Source organism: Glycine soja, chromosome 10, assembly GCF_004193775.1.
Source record: "Glycine soja cultivar W05 chromosome 10, ASM419377v2, whole genome shotgun sequence".
NCBI lineage: Eukaryota > Viridiplantae > Streptophyta > Magnoliopsida > Fabales > Fabaceae > Glycine > Glycine soja.
In genome coordinates, this window is record NC_041011.1 from 36,249,830 (window position 1) to 36,264,530 (window position 14,701).

A 14,701-nucleotide genomic window follows, 5' to 3' on the forward strand; every position below is an offset into this window, starting at 1 on the left:
AAGAAACTAACAAACAATCTATAAGAACAAAGAGCACAAAGACCAGGTACGCGGAAGCACAAAGTTACAATGAAGACATGAAGCTTACCTTAAACCCAACAGCGACAATGCTGACGAGATTGTACCTCAGGTGAAATGTACCTCAGCTAACCACAAAGACCACGTACTACCAGTGAAATGTACCTCAGGTGACCACCAGTTCGCCAATCCTTGCACCAGAAACCAAAAAAGGTCCTTAGCTTAACCACGAGTTCCAGAAAAAGACCTAGCACGGTCACGGTCTTCAGTTCAATAGAACAACACAGGTAGACGAAACGTACCTGTCACGGTCTTCAGTGAAATGGAGAACAACAAGCTTTGATGTTAACAGTGCAATGGAGAAGAGAGTGCGAAAAGGTACACGGAGAAGAAGAGAGCATGAGAGGGTAAACGGAGAAGAAGAGAGCGCGAGCAAAATAGGTCGCGTCAAATATAATTTAAAATGTAAGTTCAATATCGGTTTTCAATAAAAAAAAAAAAAAAAAAAACCGATGTTAACAAATTGATGTGAACGTTAACATTGGTTTTATTCAAAAAATCGATGTTAACTCATGATATGTTAACATCGGTTTTTTTGAAAACTGATGTTAACGAAGCGACGTTAACATCGGTTTTTTGAAAGCCGATGTTAACGTCGCTTCGTTAACATCGGTTTTCTTCAAAACCGATGCTAGCGTCGCTTTGTTAACATCGGTTTTTTAAAAACCGATGTTAAGGAATACACATTATTTACAATTATGCCACCGCGTTTATGTTAACATCGGTTTTGTCAAAAACCGGTGTTAATCCGCCGATGTTAAATCTGGTTTTTCTAGTAGTGAACTTTTCTATTTCAACATTAAATTAGATTATATATTTATTCAAAAAATAATAAATGTGACTGATTTAGATTTATTTAAAAAATAATAATATTTGTTCTATTTAAATGATGATAAATGAGAGATGAGGGCATGGCACCCGCGCAAGGTGGGGGCAGAGAGTACTCCCTTACTCCCTGTCCCCGAACCTTACCCTACTCCTCGTCCCCGTCCCCGTTCCCCGTGGTGGGGGTATTTTTTGCCACATCCCGTTCCCCGACTCCCGCGAGGACCTGAGGGGATCCCGTTTTACATTAAAAATGTCAAAAATTATAAAAGAAATACAATTTTTTTGTTTTATCTCAAATTTTCAACAATAATAAATTTAAGGTTTAATTCTAAGTTTAAAACATGACTAAAAATACCAAAATAAATCAATAATAATATTAATAAAATCACACAAGCATAAAAGCATCCAAGAAATATCCAAGTACATATTAATGTTACTGTATTACACAATAAAAACAATAAAACTAGCATAACATTACAAGTCTTCATACAATAAATTAACATCATCATACTGAATCAAGTCTTCATACTTTCATCCAAGTGCAATGAAACATCTTCAACATCAAACCTACACAATGAAACAAACGGTGAAGAAGCGAAGAAGTGAAGAGGGTGAAGACAGTGTGAAACGGTGAAACGAACGGTGAAGAAGTGAAGAAGGAACAAAGGTGAAGAAGGAAGTCAAGGAACGAAGTCTGAATGTTTGATGTGGCATTTTAGTGTTTAGGTAATGTTTATGTCTTTGTGACTTGTGAGATATTACTTATATATATGATAATTTTATTTTGTATTTTTTTTACTAGTAAAATACTATATTAACCCTTATATTTATGTTATACATATTATAAGTTATGAGGGTATATAAGTAAAATTCTATATACATGGGGATACGGGGACCCTACGGCGGGGAGCATAGTCCCCGTCCCCAAATTAGCTGCACGGGGGGTGGGGGGGGGGTTTCATTCCCATCCCCGTCCTCGCAGGGAATTTTTCCCCGGCCATAGGACCCCGAATGGGGCAATCCCCACAGGAATCCCCCAGTTGCGGGGAGAATTGCCATGCCTAGATGAGAGAGATTGATAATTTAATGTTTAAGAAAGAAAAAAATGAGAGTATTCGAAAACTTAGTGGTATGAAAAAGGAGAGAGAAATGATTATTTTAAAAAATTAAATTATAAATTATTATGATATGCTTATATTAAATTTAATGACACAAAGAGGTTTAATGATTTCTTTTATCCAAATATTTATGGTGTTAGGTGCTAATAGTGTAGAAGCAAATATATCATGAAGTTTTGATGATTCCAAAGAAATGCACTTCTCATGTTTGATCCAAGACAAGACTCCAAGAAATCCAAGATAAATGATTGAAGTTAGTCCTTAAGAGTCTTAGAAAGCATTCACTAATTGATGATGCAAAGGTTTGACCAAATGATGCTTGTTTGAAATTTTAAAATATGGTATTTACTCTCTGGTAATCGATTACCAGAGGATGTAATCGATTACCAATGGCCAAAATACTTTCTGCTGAAATGTTTTTAAATATTTTTGAAAACTTGTAATCAATTACACTAGGCTTGTAATCGATTACCAGCAGTTGAAACTGTTTATAATATCTATTATAAATTTGAATTCAAATTTTAAATCCTATAATCGATTACATAAGGCTTGTAATCAATTACCAGAAGAAATTTTCAAAAATAATTCCCAAGAGTCACATCTGTTCAAGAGTTTTTTGAATGACTTTCAAAGGCCTATATATAGGTGACTTGGGATACGAAATTCCTCAGAGTTTTTCTGCACAAAGAGTCTTATCCTCTCAAAAACAAAATTGTCTTATCCTCTAAAACATTCCTTAGCCAAAACACTTGTAAATTCAATAAGGAATCATTGAGTGATCTTCATTGTATTATCTTTCTCTTAAAAGAGAGAATTCTTCTTCTACCTTTTCTTATTCAAAAGAACTGATTAAGGGACCAAGGGTCTCTTGTTGTAAGGTTATATGAACACAAATGAAGGGTTGTCCTTGTGTGGTTCAAACATTGTAAAAGGGATTTTACAAGATAGTGGAACTCTCAAGCGGGTTACTTGGGGACTAGACGTAGGCACAAGGGTGTGGCCGAACCAGTATAAATTTGAGTTTACATTCTCTGTTTCCTTAAATTTCTTTAATTTATTGTCATTTATCTATACATTAAAGAAGTTTTATTTTGAATTATGTTCTTAGTAATTCATATTAAGGGTGCATTAATAATTCAGAAAGAAAGGTAATATTTTAATTAGAGAATAGTCTTTGATATCTTAATTCAACCTCCCTTCTTAAAATGAGACCACTTGTCTAACAAATAGACCCTTGCTAAAAAAAATTGTGTGGGAATCCTTACATTTTTGTAAAGGGGTCCTTTTTGTAACTAAAAAAAAAATTAAAATAAAAAATCTAAATTATTTTTATTTTCATTTTGTAACTTGTTAATAATTTACTTGATTTAATAATATAGTAAATATATTAAAAAACACAAGTAAAATGATTAATGGAAATCTAAATAACTAAAATGACAGGGGAAAATGAGATTACTAAATATTGTTGGTACATCAACCTAATATTTGAATTCCCAATGTAGCAAACCAATTGCTAAAATGAATTTCTACTTTCCTAAAAAAGTATAATATTCATGGGCTGATCACCAGTTGACCTGTAGACCAAACTCACTAATCATGCCATCTACCAAGGCAAATTGGACTGGAAAGTTGTGTCAACTTGTTGTCCTAATTTAAAAAAAAAATTATTTGTTTATAACTATATTAAAATTGTTTTTATAATTTAATGAAATATTGTTAATGATGTGATGTTGAATGGACAAAATGTTTATTAAATGTGACATCATCCCCGCCCCCTAAGGCACAGGTTGTGGCATTTTGATTTCTTAAAGCTCCTTAAAATAAAAATATTTTGTGGAAATAACTATTTTAAGGAATGGCTTCGGTATAATATTCCATTTTAGGACATATAAGTTGTAACAAAAATTTAAAAATCCTTTAAGTTTTTTTTTATAGATAATAACAAAATTAACTAATTCACAATATTTTACAAAAATTAGGGAACCCTAAGTTCTCAATCACTCCAAGAAACATATGATGAGCATGGGACCATTCCCTTTATGTGCCAAACACATTTTCATTAATTTTACTAAAATATTAATCATTATCAAAATAGAATAGATATGAATAATTAAATAAATAAAATCCACATTGTATTCTAAATTATTTTAGGGTGAAAAAGGACCAACGAGGGGGTTAACTCGCATGATTTTTAAGATTTTAAAAACTTCGTTAATTTATAAAAAATATTAAAAATTATTGATAAAGATTCATAAATTTTTCTCACCTAACACTTTTAAATAAAACTCATCTTATGCAAAAAATCTTAAACCTGTTATATAACAAATCAATTTTCTCTAGCATATTTACAAACACAATAGGTTCATTATATTTCACTTTACTCATCAATCACATTAATTGTATAAAAATTATATATCACAATGTATGTCAGTAGCATGAAAATTTGTCATCATTCTCACAATAATAATCCCATCAAACAAAAAACATGTCCAACAATTGTTTCAATCTCCATTTTTAGATGTACCAAAAAACCCAGGTACAAAAAAATCATTTATTTATTTATCCACTTATACATAAGTCAACTTCTCACATTCATTAAAAATAAACATGTAATGCAGTATCAATTAAGTGATGTCATTCAAGGACAATAGCATATAGTTAAAAGTACAAAACATTAACGTCAATCTCTCTCTCTCCCTCTCTCTCCTTAGAGGTTGATTCATGACTTAAGTGTTTACGTCTTAACAACCTTAGAACTTGAGGGATGCATCCCTCCTTGGGAAGCCAACTCATGACTAAAGCACTTGCACCATAGCACTTGGGGGACTGTGGGCAGTCGTCCTCCCTCCCTGGGAGGCCAACTCAGTACATATAGACAAACAAGACAAAGACACATGAAGCAATACAACCCTAAGGATGACCTACCATATAGTAAGAGTCGTCCTTGGCAAAAAATATTCTGACACCCTTACATGTTAGAGGCAAAGTGGATCTGCAGTACAAGCGTGGTAACATGGTGACAAAGCAAGAAGGAGACATGATCCTGACCTGAGACAAAAGGATGATCATGTCGCCCACAAACAAACATCCTCCACCAACGAACACTAGCAACCTGACACTCTAGGAAGAGGGGAAATCACACTCGGTCATTAGAGAACAACCATTATAAATAGAGGATAAGTGCCAACATTCTTCTCAAGGTTCACATTAGGGCACAAGCTTACTGAGAGGTTTCTCTCGAGGCATCCACACTGGAGGTTTCCTCCGTAGGCGGTGGAGTTCTCTGGCATGAACATATATATGGAAAATGCTAATATCCACCCCAGTTGCCAACATTCTTCTCAAGGTTCACATTACTTGTTTTGTTTTCTAAAAATTTAATTTAGGGATATTGTGATATTTTATCATTTAATTTAAAAAAAAATTTCTCTCTTATCTTTTTTCCATAGTTCTCTCATATATATGTAGGGAATATTTTTTTTATTTTTTAAGTTAAATAATAAAATACAATAATGTCCTTTATTAAGATTTTAAAAAGCAAAAGATTCAAAAACAATTTAGTCCTATATTTTGTGTTAAATGCTAATGCAATAGGGTGGAAATTAGCCTACTCATATATATATATATATATATATATATATATATATATATATATATAGAGAGAGAGAGAGAGAGAGAGAGAGAGAGAGAGAGAGAGAGAGAAATAAAGAAAGAAAGAGAAAGGAGAGATCAAATACACCGGTGTAACTTTGACCAATTATTACACCGTTCAATAATTTTTCAATTGAATAATATTTTCTTAAAATTTATCATTAGGTTGAAAGTTCCTTTCACATAAATTATATTTATATATATATATATATATATATATATATATATAATTTTATATTATTCAAAATTACTTGCTACCACATTCATACATATGAAAATCGGCGCAGTGTAAACTTTTCAAAATATACTCAAATATGAATCATTTGATATCTTTCTTATTGTTCTTCAATTTTGATAAAATTTGGCACAAACAATCTTGACAATATGTTGATATAATTCAACAGTCGGATTAATAAAATTACATTTTATATCAAGCTATTAAATGATATAATAATTAGTTAAGTTACATGGTGTAATTTGATCTCTTCTCATTTGAGTGTCAATCTATAATGGATAGTCAATTTCAACCGATAGATTAAAATAAAAGATCAAGATTAATATATTTGAAATTCAAAATAAAACTTTATTTAACCATAAAATCTCTAAAAGATTTATCAAATAAAAAATCAAATATCTTAAAGATTTAATTTATGACATCATAAACTATCCCAAACTTATCACCACCAAGACCACTACCACCATCGCCATGATCGATTTTCGTCACAACTATCCTGGTCACCACCGCAACCACCACCATGATTGTCAATAGCCACCACCAACATGACTTGTTGTCACCATTACTATTCACCATCACCACCATCATGATCACCGTGATTGCCAACGAGGATGATGATGACGACAACAATGATGATCATGTTGATGGCGATGATGGTAATCATGATAGTAATCACAGTGGTGATGGTGATAGTGGTTGCGGTGGTGACAATAATGATATAAATTAAATGTTTTTTCGATAAATTAAAAAGTCATATAAAGATCATGGTTCCTTAAAAATAGGAAGCATATTTTGCAGCAGTTTGAAATTCAAAATGCATTGTGTGAAGTTGTCATGGAGGCAACAGATAATGCCTGAACAAACCAATAGCACTAGCAAACCATGATCTGATAAGAGGGTCCACCATAACTGACTGAATTGCCCATAATAAACTAGAATCAACTATTAGTCAACAAAATTGGACTGATTAATAGGAATTTGGCTGATTTTAGTGTTAGTCGAATGAGGATAAGGCTAGTCCAATTGAATGTGTGACTGACTATATTTTAGTATTAGTCGAACATGAAGGCTAGCTAAACGAGCATAAGGTCAAATCGACAATTTACAATGTCAACTGAAATGATAAAAATCCACTGGTTAGCATAGTTAAAAAAAAAGACAATCTAAGTCAGATTTAATTTAATTATGATAAGGTAATATTTTCCATGCTTTTATGATAAACAAATCGCTTGTAGCATATCAATGATATTGCTCCATTAAAAATATGAAGCAATTTTTAGTTTGTTTAAAATTTGAAATGCATATCAATTGGTTTGTGGAAGAAGAGAACATGCCTATAGAAGAGGTTATCAGAAGGCGGTAATTCTATGTTTCCCATGAATTTTGGCAATCTCCTACAGATTTTCTCCATTGATAATAACAATTTTTTTGCAATACGTTGTCAGTCAAACTCAGCATCCAAAATTAGCTGGTTGAATGTAAAATTAGTTGAATGACTCCAAGTCATGTTCACTGTAGTTAGCAAGTCAAGAAAAACGTGATTTAGTAGAGAATTTGAGTTTTCAGCCTATAGATAGGTCTTCTCTACTTCAAAATTAACAACACAAGTCTATTTTATTATGCACTCATTTTATCGTTTTTCTTTGCAATTTCTATCTTTTATCACTTTCATTTAAAGATTTTCTTTACAATTTTTCTTTTACCACTTTCTTTATCGTTTTTCTTTACAGCAACCTTTACTTTTTAGCAAATCCTATCCTTTTCATTTTTTTTTCTTTTCACCTACACCAAGGGCTTACTCATGAAGTAGCTAGATTTTCCTAGTATCAATCACTTGACATTCTTTTGGAATCTATGTTGAAGTAATTAGTCGATCCAAATGTTGGATAGAAGAATCACAAATCATTATCACGATGGAGATTCAACACAAATCTTGGTTTCAGATGGGGGAGCACGACATTAGGTGTTATACTTACAAATACTCGGACACTTAAGTAAGTCTTAGAGGGTGTAATGAAATTAGAGTTGGTATTCATACTTGTGGGGGCCTTATTTAAATATTTGAATTTGAGTGGGAAAGTTAATTAGGTGGTTATGATCAAGCAAACACTACTAGAAAAAGGACTTTTTACGATGGTTAATAAGTGCTTTTAACGACAGTTCTAAACCGTCGTTGTATATAACGTCGTTAAAATCAAATTGCTTTTTACGACGGTTATTTTAAAAACCGTCTTTGAAAGAAAGAATCATTCAAAGACGGTTATTAGCTAATAACCGTCTTTGAATGCTATGTCTGCGTTGACATTCAAAGACGGTTATTAGTTAATAACCATCTTTGAATGTTGCTTCTTCTTTGACATTCAAAGATGGTTATTAGCTAATAATCGCCTTTGAATGCTGCTTCTTCTTTGACATTCAAAGACGGTTATTAGTTAATAACCGTCTTTGAAAAGCAATTTCAAAATTGATGCTTCTTAACACGAAATGTTTTATAATTTTTTTACTCTTTTTCTTAATCGTATAAAAATTAAGTACTCATTTAATTATTTTTTTTTCCTTATGAGACATAGGTCATATCCAAGCAAGTGGGAGTATTAAACAGCTAAAATTATAATATATAAAAATAATGTTTTTCACAGTTGGAAGGATCAATGCCAAATTTGGCTTACAATGATATAAGAATCCATAAACAAAGTTCATTTATGTAAAATATGTATGAAATAAGAGCATTATAATATACTTTGACAAATAATGCATTCCAACAAAGTACTTGAAATGCCAAGACATAATAGAAGAATATGATATTCTATGTTAACAAACAATAGCAGAATAGCTGCAATCAGTGACTAATTAACTAACATTATTGTGTCATTATCTAAAATGAATAAATAGAAGTTTGAATGCAGTACAATAACCCTGGGATAAGGGGGAAAATATATATTCTAATTAAGTAACATTACTGTGTTATATAATCCATCTTTCTCTCTCTTTTCTATCCAAACTTATATAAATTATAAACATAAATATTTCTCTCTTGTTTCATCAAGTCTTCCCTCTCTTAAAAAGAGTCTTAAATATTTTTCTTTCACACTATTTTTACTTTTTTATTTTTATAATAAATAAAGGAGAAGTTCAATTATTTTTATTAAAAGTTTAATATCTATTTAATAACAATATAAAAATAATTTTATATCAATCTCAAATTAACGTTTAAATTAATGTAAATTGTTATTTTAAAAATTAACAAACATTCATGTACTACTACAAAGATAATATATACATCTAGTTTCTTAGGTATTTTTGGTTTTGTTCTAATTTTAATATCTATTTAATAACAATATAAAAATAATTTTATATCAATCTCAAATTAACGTTTAAATTAATGTAAATGTTACTAAAGATTTTTATTTTTATTTTTATTAATATTTTTAATAAGTGTTTGAAAAAAAAAATAGTTCACGTGTTATGCATGAGAAAGCAAGATATAAAATTAATTATACCACTTGTAATTATTTTTATCAAACTCAAGATGTCCCCCACAAACAAGATACTCTTCCCTCTAAGTTTTCTTAAGAAGTCTTTACCATTGAATCTGTAAGTACACACCCAAGTTCATTTATAAGTCCAAGATGAGTCCATTTCAAGAACTAAATTTAAACAGGCTTTGCACATTGTCTCATTTTTTTTTTTAATAAGCCAAATATTTTATAAAAACAGGCTTTGCACACAGGCAGTGATACATAGCAACTGCCTCATTATTGTTGCTTCAATAAGGTTCACCTGTGTTGTACTCACCTAAAAAATAAAAATAGAAAGGTAGTGATACAGAGCAACTTCCTTTATTGATATTTTTAATTTTTTTTTTCTCATATATACACAAACATCATACAGAGAGACCTTTACTTATATTTTATTTTTTATTTTGTTTTTAATTTCTTAAAAAAATTATGAAATTAAATATTTACTCTCTAAATTTTGCATTCTAATTTATAATATAAGATTGATTATTGTTATAAAATTAAATTAAACTTAAAATACTTAACGAAAAGGTGAATAGCTTGTGGTGGCTATTTAATAAAGCTTGTTGTGGGTTCAGAACTGACTCATTGATAAAAATAAGTATGTTAACTAGTATTTGTTAAATCAAATACATGTGTTAACTAGTATTTGTTAAATTAAATACATGTGTTTTTTTTAAAAAAAAAACTAGTAAAATAAAAATAAAACATATTTATAATAAGAAAATAATTAACCTATTAAAATTATAGAATAATATGGTAAAGTAAAAGAATGAATGAATGATAATAGTTATATCCCAATAAAAAGAATAGAAATATTGATTACTCTGAAATCAATATTTATACTATATTTTAGCATAACATATTATTAGAAAATGTTGTTTAAACTTGTATAGTATTTTAACATTGAAAAATTATAATTATTGTTTACTCTTAAATTAATATTTATACTATATTTTAAAAAAAATTATAAATAACCCAGAAAATAAAATATTGTGAGGATTATTTTAATATAAATTTAATTTTAAATTTAAATTTAGAAAATATTGGGAGAATTATTTTACGTAAATGCACCTCTCTGCATATACTAGGCGAAGCATCCAAGACCTCTCTGCTTTGAAATTGACATAGGTACTCCAAAAAAAGTTATCAAATTATTGGTGAAACTATTTCACTAGAATTCAAATTCTAGGAGGAAAAAGACATATGATCACTGTATTGTTGTAAGTTGAACCTAGTGAAATTATTATGCAGCATAACTTATAGAAAGCGTATAATGGCAATATTAAGAGAGAAGGCTCTTTTAATGCTTTACTCACTTGGTTGGACTCCCAGCCTTTTGCACACCGTGTGATCCTTTCATACCGGTTGCTGAATGAGCCAGAGATCAATATTCCGGCATTATTTCTTGCCTGCCAAGAAGAAAAAGGAGAGAATAAGTGAGGAATTACAAAATAGGTTCATAATTAAACTCAACAAAAATCATAAAAGCACGCCATGAACAGTAATATGTATTTCATACATATACATATTTAATGAGAAAATAATTAAAAGGTACACATATCATCACAAACGATTTTTTTTTTACCGTGAATCGAAGAGGGACAAAAATCTTTTTTTTTATCTCATCACAAACTTTTATATTTGATTTGCAGTGATACTGATATTTCTTTGGACACTCAAGTTCTGTCCATTTTCACTTTTAATTATTTAATTAATTTCTAATAAAAAATAAACTAGTATAAACTCAGCAGTCTAGAAGCCTGGCCTTGTGCTTGTGATCAGATAATAGCCTAATGAATCTGACACGAGTTACAGTTCAATTGAAATGTGTGTATTGATGATTATATCTTACAGTGGCATTATCTATTTGGAAAATGATATGACTGGTTCCATACATGTGGGTATTGGCTAATGTCTCTTCCAGTTTATTTTTTATACATCATTGTCTGATTTTTCATAACCCAAAAAGAGGCAAAAACTTGCTCTTAGCAGCACCAAAGTTTTATCTATCAACTGTATAATGGCTTTCTGTGTGTAGGAAGTTACTCAAGTGACAACATTTAGTTGATGTGAGAAATGAGAACAATGAAATAGTGAATATTGACTATTGGATTATATAAAAGATAAATGCACATCACTTTTTTAAGTGATCATGTGAGTACTAGGACTGCGTAAAAAATCCAAAGAACCAATCTAAGCATGTAATAGTATCCTAAATATTTTCTTTAACTAGGACACTAATGAGCTACAAGAAAACAATCTAAGCTAGAACGAAAGAAACTAAAACCTCATGATAAGCATGGAAGGAATGCACAAATCATTATGCAAAGGGAAAAATAATCAATCTCTCTTGTCAGGATATTAAACAGAATCCGTGATTGTGACTTCATCAAATGATCTCTGTGCATTGCAGTCTCAATCATCTGGAGGGAAATCCTCGTCCGAGGTACTTTCCAAGAATGAACCAAGAGTTTTCCTTAGAATGCTGAAAGTTTTATCATCCTGTGTGACAGAAATAATCAATAAGAAGTGCTTATACCCGAGTTAATCTATGAAACATGAATCAAAGAGAGATAAGGACATAATGAAACTGAAAATGTAGATCCCACTGCTTAATTTACCTGTTTCTTCTTTCTCAATGAGTCTTCCAGTTGGGCAATTTTATGATTGCAGGCTTTTTCTTGTTCAGATATCATAACTCTTTCCTTCTTCCCTAAAATATTCGTAAATTTTATAGAAAATAAAATTATTGAAATCAGATAGCGGTTTTCTATATTCATAAAGACAGATTAATTGGCGTAGCTTACTCAGTTGTTCATATCTCACAAATAGCTTTTCCTTTTCCTCTTCAAATTTGGAGATAATATCTATCAAATTGGCAGAAGTAGTTAGCATCTAATCAGAAAATAGTATGATTATATCACATAAATAAGATGAATTACAACTATTACCATTTATTTCAAAAGCAACACTTTATTTCAAAATTACCACCGCTATAGTATATATTTCAATTTTCAGAAACTGTCATAAGAATCATATTAAGATATCACTCGTGGAGCTAATTAGTCCACCAATGACAATGTTTCAGGGAGTACCTTTCAGGGCTTGCAGAGAAGTGGCTTTCTCTTTGCAAAAATTCTCATGAAATGCTTGAAACTTGGCAGTTTCATTCTTCAATGAACTTTCATACTGCATGCTTGTAATCACACACAGCAATGATTAAACCAGTTTTGAACAACACGCAATTCCCTTCCTAATTATGAAACGGTTAACAATATCATACAAAAAAGTAAAACCCTCATCCTCTACAAACCTCTTTGGAACTCTTTGAAAGCGCCTTAGCAAAGCTTTGCCTGACATTGCAAGAACAATACGCTCTTTAATACACTGAAACAGTGGAAACAAAAAAATATAAACGACATGTAGTTTTGACTTCAAATTTACCTGTCCTTCTCAATTTTTGACCTCAATCCCTCGATCATAGACTTAACCTCAGAACCCACACTATCACAAACAAAAAAGCACCAATCACTAAAAATAATGATTATGCAAACAATAATAAGAAAATAAAATACAACAGTGCTTGTAATTGTATCAAATTCTATAGTTCCATTGGTTAAAAAAATAATTTCATTTGAATTCAATTTTACGATGGATGTTTCTGGAAAATTTACAAGTCCTCAGTAATAAGCATGTTTTTGAATCACAATTCACCGAATAAAAGAAGATCTAAACGGAAACAAAAGTAAAGCAACAATTAAAAATCAGAATCAAAATCGGTAAATCCTTTCACTCGTTCAAATCGTTCCAGGCGCAATATTTCGAAGTTCAAACGACCGTAAAACAAAAGTTTCAGATACGATCGAAACGCAATCGTTTCAGGTACCTGGAAATAGTCTCTTCGTTCTTCTTTTGACCGTCCTTCTGAGCCTTGTCTCTGATAAGGTGCAGCGTCGAGACGATTCCTTTGATGTTACTGCAGATTCCTTTGGAATCAATTCATAAAAATGGTTAAAAAATCACCTTTTTGGCGGAACCTTATTTGGCAAAATGAGATCAAAAGGGGATAATGGCACACCCCTTATCCCTTTTTTATCAGTATCACAAACATTTACCTGAACTATCTCATCAAAAGCTGATGCACAAACACCGGAATCTTGTCTTTAGGAAGGATCTGAAGCTGTTCACCACTCTTAGCTGCCATTCTCTTTATCACACTACCACCCTTTCTTAAAACGCATCCAACTTGAGCAGTAAGAATAAGCAGCCTCAAAAAAAAGGAAGAAGATTTATTACTTTCTTCATCCCCTTCGGTTATCGAATTCCCCTTCCCACTCTTCGAATCTTCTACGGAACAATACCTGCTCAGACTCTTCGAGTTTCTCTTTAATCTCCAGAATCTTCTTTACTGTTCGTTGTCGAATAAGCCACCGTAAAGCGCTAAATCCTCGTCGCCGTCTTTGTCGTTGTCATTTTCGAGAGATTGCGGCGCCATCGGAGAAGCAGTGGCAGTGGAGTGGCGTTGTGCAGTCGAGCCGCCAACTTCGACCCGTGAAAGAAGCAGAAAACAAGTTGGCCGGGAATTTTGACCCGTTAAAACTAGCTTAAAAGAACAATGTGCCTGTCAAGGTGCAAAGGAAGTGAAGAGGGTAGGCTAGGGTTCGAGTCCAGTTGGTCAAGGTGCAAAGGAAGTGAAGAGGCTAGGGTTCGAGTGAATAGGTAGTGGGCGCGACAAATGCGAAAGGAGAGCGCGAGAAGGTTTCAGACGCCCTTTGTGCTTTTTTTAATTTTGATTTACGACGGTTATTTAATAAAAACCGGCATAAATTTCATCAAACAAAACATTCTAAGGCGGTTTTTTATAACTGTCTTAAAATGTGCGTCTTAAATTGTCATTTTCACCACAATAATTACAAAATTACCACTGAACCACTTTCTAAAGCGGTTACCAACTAACCGTCGTAGATACAGTGTCGTAAAATGCATTTTTTTTAGTAGTGAAACCTTGTCAGCCACCTTAGAGCGAGTCACATGTGTGCCCCCTTGGTGACTTCCCAGTTGTTCTTGATTTAGCCAACCATGCCAAGTTGGTCACAGGAAAGGTCCTTAATTATTTGAAAAACATTATACCACGTACCTCTCCCTAACTATAAGGAGGAGGTACCTATAAGCCCTAAAAAAACAAGGAGATTGTGTGCAACTTATCTCACCAAACATGATGGGATGTCATAGTAATTTACTCTACATAAATTGCTATTTTATGATCCACT

At 31.7% G+C, this 14,701-nt stretch overlaps 1 pseudogene; it reads right to left on the minus strand.

Annotated features, from left to right (window-relative positions):
- Nucleotides 1-1,304: 1,304 nt before the first annotated feature.
- On the minus strand, nt 1,305-13,926 carry LOC114371702 (annotated as a pseudogene).
- Between the last annotated feature and the right edge of the window lie 775 nt (nt 13,927-14,701).